Source organism: Pleurodeles waltl, chromosome 8 (genome assembly GCF_031143425.1).
Source record: "Pleurodeles waltl isolate 20211129_DDA chromosome 8, aPleWal1.hap1.20221129, whole genome shotgun sequence".
NCBI lineage: Eukaryota > Metazoa > Chordata > Amphibia > Caudata > Salamandridae > Pleurodeles > Pleurodeles waltl.
In genome coordinates this window covers 1,446,517,286-1,446,523,824 of record NC_090447.1, presented here as the reverse complement: position 1 = coordinate 1,446,523,824, position 6,539 = coordinate 1,446,517,286, and the positions used below count along the sequence as shown (strand labels likewise).

At 41.9% G+C, this 6,539-nt stretch overlaps 1 long non-coding RNA gene across 1 annotated transcript; it reads left to right on the top strand.

Moving 5' to 3' along the window:
* Positions 1-527: 527 nt before the first annotated feature.
* Positions 528-5,947, top strand: LOC138248746 (uncharacterized). Its single transcript, XR_011194639.1, has 2 exons — positions 528-1,128; positions 5,539-5,947. It is a non-coding gene; the product is annotated as an uncharacterized lncRNA (long non-coding RNA).
* Positions 5,948-6,539: the final 592 nt, after the last annotated feature.

The window sequence follows — 6,539 nt, the reverse complement described above, 5'->3', positions numbered from 1 at the left end:
AAGTATAAATATGGAGTTAGTTTTGCACCGAATTAGAGTTTGAATAAATGACACTAATTCGGTGCAAACAGAGTATAAATATGCCGCAGAGTATAAATATGCCCCTAAAAATGGCGTTAAGGCCATAGAGTCATTTTTTGCACGGGAACGCCTACCTTGCATCTCATTAAGGCAAAGTAGGTCTCCACTTTCAAAAAATGACTTTAACTCCATAAATTTGGTGCTAGAGGGGTCTAGCACCAAAGTATAAATATGGAGTTAGTTTTGCACCGAATTAGAGTGAAAAAAAATGACACTAATTCGGTGCAAACAGAGTATAAATATGCCCCTGTATAGCTCTAATAAGCTTGAATGCTGGGAACCTTCTGAAGCTCAAATTTTATGACAAGACCGGAGGCTCCTATTATGCTTTCATTTCCTGCTTTATTTCAAACAGCAGCCAAGAAGAAAAGCACGAATCCCAGGGGATTGCAAACAAGCAACCAATGGGATAACAGAAACTAAGATCATCAACCAATCAATGCAGAGCATCACATAAGGTATACCTATCCTGACTGCAGGCAGCCCTCTTTTCTTGCTGCTCGCAGTCAAGATAAGTATACCCTTCATTGCTCCTTATATCACCTGTTATTTCCTTGTATTTATATTATATTATATGTTCATTTATTATCGTGTTAAAACTCTTGTTGTATCGTTTCTTGTGAATATTTGTAATACTTGGTAGTTTGACACTTCAACACGTCTTTTTTCTCGAATTCCGTTTGTCAGAGGCGCATCGCCGCGAACGTTCTATCCTGAACGCCGGCTGACGCGACCTCTACTCTGACAGCTGGCTTCAGTCCAACACATTCCTTTCACCACAGAGCCTCGCTGGGTGAAAGCTTTGACAGCTCTATTGATTTTTTCTGCCGCTTCACTGCCATTCTTCGTTCCGGTTCTAAAACAGGAGTTAAAAGCTTGAAGGCTTTATTGATTTTTCAATTAGCCTCTCTTCTGAAGAACGCTTTAAAAGCTTGAAGGCTTTTATTGATTTTGCAATTAGCCTCGCTTGTATAAACAAAAGCAGCTGAGACTGTTCACGGAGAGCCGGCAGTAATTCTTCTCAAGAGTTCCTCGCATATTTGTTCGGTGAGTCACAGGTCATTAACCTGAAAGCTTGTGTTTTCAAATTTAACCCTTTTAAACACCGTTTTTTTTTTTTTTTTCTCTCTTTGTCATAGCTATGGATTTTTCAGACTACTTTAATTCTAATGAAGACTCTCAAGAAGACTTCTCCTATAATTTAAATAGCTTCATTCAATCCTCTGTCAAGAAAGCAGTTTCTGCTTCTATGGACAAAATTTCTAAACAAATTCAGTCCACTATGTCCTCATGTCTATCTCAATCGCAAATGGCCCATTCTGCGGGGGAAAGCAGAAAGCGCAAAGCCCCGGAGGCTTCTCAAAGTCAGTCTAATGACTCGTCTGCGCTTATGGTTGGTGAGTCAAACTCACACGGGATAGAGGACGAAGTCCCTCAAAGGCCTCCCAGTTTGGAGGGGAATACAAATTTGGGTCAAAAATGTAAAAGTAAGTCAAAAAATGTCCCCAAGACCCAAAAAATTGTGATTGAGGATATTAAAGATACCGATGACGATGCTGACTCTATTGTCTCCTCGTCAGACATTGAGAACGATAATTACTCTAATTTTTGGATCGGACCTCTTCCTAAAAAATCAAAATTAGCTTCATCTAGCCAATCCCATCCCCCCCTCTTAGATTCTGACGGCAACCCCATGTTTGATCCTGGACTAATCCACCATCCTAATTCGACAGAATGGGTTCCCTCCGATCATGTAGCAAAATATATTTTAGCTAAATTGCGACTTCCTCTAGACAAACAAGTTCGTTCAAGACTACGAGCTGAATGTCCCAGACCTTCCCTCCCACTACACATTACCGATACCCCTGCCATAGACCCGTCCCTCCTAACATTCTTCTCCAACTTTGGCAAGGACCCACGCAAAGGGGTGGACAGAGCATGGGCTCTATGTCAAGATAAAGTACTGGATCTGGTCGGGCCGTTATCCCGCATTTTTGATCTAGCTGAATCAGCTAGAGCCAATGATGAGTCTATCGACCCAGAAGAACTCTCTCTCTGGACTCAGAGAGCTTTTTGCTTGCTGGGTAATGCCAACTCAGCCATGACGCATGAACGCCGTAAAGGTCTGCTGCTTAAGCTTGACCCTAAACTTGCAAACTTGGCGTCTAAAGATCCAGGAGCCAAAGCCGATGGCTTACTGTTCGGGGACAATTTCATAAAGGAACTAAGCAAATATGTTACCACTTTTGCTTCAATTAACAAAGCCCAACAATCACTTAAAAAGGTTTTTAATTCTCGGGTTTTTGTCAGGGCCGGTAGAGGTAGAAGCCGCTCCACCGGCCGCCCTTCCAGAAACCAAGGCTTCAGAGGTTCATTTGCTTACCAGCAACAACAGCAACAAGACTTTCGTCCCCAGTTCTACCCCCAGCGCTCCAGAGGATACAGAGGGAGGAAACAACGCAGATCCTACAACAATTCAGGTAAACCTTCCTTCTGGCCATCCTTCTGTAGGGGGTCGTCTAAAATTGTTTCTCCACAAATGGATAGAGATTACCTTAGATCCCTGGGTACTCAACACAATCAAAGGTTATTTAATAGAATTTTACGAGAGTCCTTATCAAAACTTTCCGCTGCCCCCTCTCAAATTTTCAAAAGAAATGTCAGACCTAATCTCTGCAGAAATACAAGAGCTTCTTCAAAAACAAGCTATTCAACCGGCATTTCCCCTTCCTTCAGGCTTCATAAGCCCACTGTTTTTAGTAATAAGAAAAAACAAGAAAATCAGACCAGTCATCAATCTCAGACAACTCAATCACTTTGTTGTATACAGACACTTCAAGATGGAAACCATTCTCCAGCTCCGAGATTCCCTACTTCTCAACGACTGGATGGTCCGTCTAGATCTCCAAGACGCATACCTAACAGTTCCAGTTCACTACTCTCACAGAAAGTTCCTTCAATTTCAATGGAATCTCAATACCTATCAATTTACTTGTCTTCCCTTCGGTCTCTCTTCAGCTCCTTGGTGTTTCACAAAGCTAATGAAACCTATAGTAGCTCTTCTTCGATCTCAAGGTTTCAGATTAATAATATACTTAGACGATATTCTTCTAATGCATCAAGACATTTCTATTCTGAAGTCCCAACTCGCTTACACCATCTCCCTTCTTTCAGACCTAGGCTTTCTAGTAAACCAGCAGAAGTCAATATTTACCCCTTCACAAAAGATGGAATTCTTAGGATTCCTGATCAATTCCCCTCAAGGTCTCCTTCAACTCCCGATCTCAAAAATAAAACACATCAAATCCGAGATAACCCTATCTTTACAGCAGACTTCTCTCTCCCTCAGGTCTCTTGCAAGAATTGTAGGTCTTCTTTCTTCTTCAATTCAAGCAATCTTTCCAGGCCCTCTTCACTATCGGGCTCTTCAGAGATTAAAAATTTGTCATCTTCGCAAAGGTCTTGCTTATTCAGATTTCATCCCCCTCGATCTCGAATCCCGTACAGAACTCCAATGGTGGCTGGATCACCTCGAAGCCTGGAACGGCAGGACCATCTTTGCCTCAGTCCCAGATCTTGTGTTAGAATCCGATGCAAGCCTAACAGGTTGGGGCGCAAGGTGTGGTCACATATCGACTGGAGGCACATGGTCTCGACAGGAGTCTTCATTGCACATCAATTATTTAGAGATGCTTGCAGGCTCCTTTGCAATAAGGACTTTCACCAAAAACAAAGTCTCTTGTTCCGTACTCCTTCGTATGGACAATCTTACAGCGGTAAGATATATAAATCACCTTGGCGGTACCAAATCCAAACCACTAGCAGAACTGGCAAAAAGTTTTTGGGATTTCTGCCTTCACAGAAAAATTTCAGTTCAAGCGGAATACTTACCAGGTTCTCTCAACTCAGTCGCAGATTGGTTTTCTCGTCATCTTTCAGACTACAGCGACTGGAAACTTCACTCTTCAGTCTTCAACTCTATCCATCACAAGTGGGGTCCCTTTCACACAGACCTGTTTGCATCCCGTCTGAACACTCAGCTACCTCGTTTCTTCAGCTGGAGACCAGACCCTCATGTGTTAGCGACCGATGCCTTTCTCCAACAGTGGCATTCCGCAACGCACTATGCATTCCCTCCGTTCATAATGATAAACAGAGTCCTCAATCATCTCCGACGACAAAAAGCCACTATAGTCTTAATAGTTCCGTTCTGGCAAGCTCAAGTATGGTTTCCCACTCTCCTGGAGTTAGCCGTCGACTTTCCCGTCCTGCTACCCTCCTTTCCCTCACTACTTCTCAATCCTCAAGGTCTTCCCCACGATCTCATTGTCAACAAAACCCTGTTTCTATCCGCTTGGAAAGTCTCAGGTCTTCATCGTCTTATCCAGGAATTTCACTCGAAGCTTCAGCTTATATCAACAGCTCCTGGGCTCCCGGCACTTCCAAAGCATACAAGTCAGCGTGGTCTATCTGGTCTAGCTGGTGTTTGGGAAAATCATGCGATCCCTTTTCAACAGATCTAACTTTAATAGCTAACTTCCTGGCCTCTCAGGCTAGCGCAGGCAAATCTTACAGAACCATTAATCTTTATAGATCAGCATTGTCGCTACATCTTCCTCTTATAAACGGAAAACCAGTAGGAGAACATCCTATGATTTGTCGTTTATTAAGAGGAGTGAAATTTTCCAATCCACCAATTCCCAAATACTCCACCATATGGGACGTCAACCTAGTCCTTCAAATGTTTATCTCTTGGCAAGATAATGAATCCTTATCTCTGAAAATGCTTTCAGCCAAATTAACAATGTTACTGTGTCTTGTCTCTATAAAACGTTTGTCAGATGTAAGAGCCTTAGATATCTCGGCTCGTCAATTCACTCCGTCTGGTATTCTATTCAATGTGTCCCGTCGTACTAAAACCAATATTACCTCTGTGTTTTATCCCTTTTTTCCAAATCAACCAAAACTCTGTGTAGGAAACTGTTTAAAAGTTTATGAACAAAAAACGGCCAATCTTAGAACATCTTCTGCTTCACAACTTTTAATCTCCTTTAGGAAACCTTATAAACCGGTTTCTTCTCCTACCTTGGCTCGTTGGGTCAAATGGGTAATGTCACTAGCGGGCATTGATACTTCAAAATTTGGAGCCCATTCTGCTAGAGGTGCCATGGCATCAAAAGCCTTTTGGGCTGGCTCAAGATTGGAGGATATTCTAAGATCGGCAGATTGGTCTAATGATTCTACCTTTCGTACATTTTATTGTAAACCTGTTAATTCAGCAACTTCTATTGTAATTGACATGCTTTAAACAAGCATAATAGGAGCCTCCGGTCTTGTCATAAAATGTAGATTTTCCAAGTAGTTTATGATGGAAAGTCTTAATTTTATTAAAGACACGGAGGCGAGTATTATCCCACCACTTATTGTACTAATCTTGTTATCTCCCTCCCTTTCTAGCCAATACCAACGCTTCAGCATCCTCCTCAACTTAAGTCAGCGGATGCCTTTCCTTCACGAGGATCTCATTCACCACGTCTTTCACGAAGCTCGGATCTGTACACCCAGCATCTGGTTGAACCATTCATTGTTCCTAATTTGGACAGAATTCAAGACTTTTTTGCTCTAATTCTAGCAATATGTTTGATCTGTTGTATAGTACCTTTGTTTAAATCTGTTTCTTGACTGTCTCGCAAACGAAAAGAGGGCTGCCTGCAGTCAGGATAGGTATACCTTATGTGATGCTCTGCATTGATTGGTTGATGATCTTAGTTTCTGTTATCCCATTGGTTGCTTGTTTGCAATCCCCTGGGATTCGTGCTTTTCTTCTTGGCTGCTGTTTGAAATAAAGCAGGAAAAGAAAGCATAATACTCGCCTCCATGTCTTTAATAAAATTAAGACTTTCCATCATAAACTACTTGGAAAATCTACATTTGGTAGCAGAACTGCTATTCCTCTCCAATGAAGGCAATAATAACCCTCTTAGACTTTTTACTGTAGCGTACCCTACAGTACACAAAATCATCTATATGCCTGTTCCCCTGAACTTAGTTATAAACTAGATGCCCATATATGGTATTTTTGTAAGCCTGTTTATGGGAAATTTTTGCAAGCCTGTTTATGGGAAATTTAGAGTAATTAGAAGTTAGAGGTACCTGATTGTGTAAGTGGAGGGTTTCATTCCTGGTGTTCTGAAGCAGCCTAGTGCAGTGGACCCTCAAACTAAAGACCAAGTATTCTTTTTAGCACTTGACCCCCAACATAAAGTGGCAGAGCAGTCCATGTTTCAGTAAGGGACTGTTGGCTAAAAAATCAGGGACATATTTGTCAATGTGTTGCGTCACCCTTGTGCCTCACAGGGGGTCATGCTAGTGTGACGCAACACCAAAGTAAAATTTAACAAGCCACACATAGCCATCTTAAATGGCCCTCAGTGGCTTGATAAAAATCTAGAGTAACG